The following is a 1028-nucleotide window of genomic DNA, read 5'->3' on the forward strand; positions in this document are numbered from 1 at the left end:
TAATCAGATTGAAAGATTATAGACTATTTCATTTTTTATCAATGTCAATAATAGTAAGATATAATATAAGAAGCTCATAATCTTCAGTGTCAGTTCTCTGCAGAGACTCAGATTTTCTTTCATCTTCTATACTGAGTTATACAGCTGTCTTATCAGTGCTGTTTCTAAGCTTCAGAGAATCTCAATTCTCTACAGTCAGCTTCTTCTGCAGTGATAATAGAGATTCTTTTGTAAAATTCTTCTCTGTATCAATGATATTATAATCAGATTATTTAGATAATATGTCAGTGAGATTAAGTCAATCTGAATAATATCAGATATAAAAATTATACTTTAAAAGCAGCTTCACTCATCTGACTTAACATTCTGTCAAGCTCTTTGTTGTCAAGAAGTAATGCAGATTTATATAATCAGTGAGAACTTACACTGAGTACTTACTACTCTGAAGATAATATTATCAGATCTTAAAGAATTCAATAATTATTAATATCTCTTGATTATGAGTATTGTACTTTCTCTGTATAAGTGATAACTTCTTGAAGAAGAAGATCACTGATCTTCATTCACAGTATTTTATAGACTCTGTGAAAAAGTCTTCTCTGATAGATATTTTATTATCTGTATTCTCAGAAATAATTATTCTCTAATTCTTTCAACATTGAAAGATCTTCAGTGTTAACTGTGAAAAGATTTCACAGACTTCATTCTCAGATATATCAGTCTCACACTGACTGAGTAAGTCAGAGTTAAAGTAATTCAGTATTGTAATATCTATAAAAGCTTATTTCAATTCTATAAATATCTGTACAGTGTTTTGAGTGAGAATAAATAATTTTATTTTTCTATCTTTCACACTTCTCTTTAACAGATCTGTAAGAGAGACAGTAATTCATGAATATATATAGATGAATTATCTATAGAAATTTGTAAATTCTAGAAATATCTGTATCTCATAGTATATCTGCAGTGCTGGTCAGTTCTTAATGACAGAGACTCAGCTTCTATTTATTGAAATACTGTTCATCTTA

This window comes from Blastomyces gilchristii (genome assembly GCF_000003855.2).
Source record: "Blastomyces gilchristii SLH14081 genomic scaffold supercont1.12, whole genome shotgun sequence".
Lineage (NCBI taxonomy): Eukaryota > Fungi > Ascomycota > Eurotiomycetes > Onygenales > Ajellomycetaceae > Blastomyces > Blastomyces gilchristii.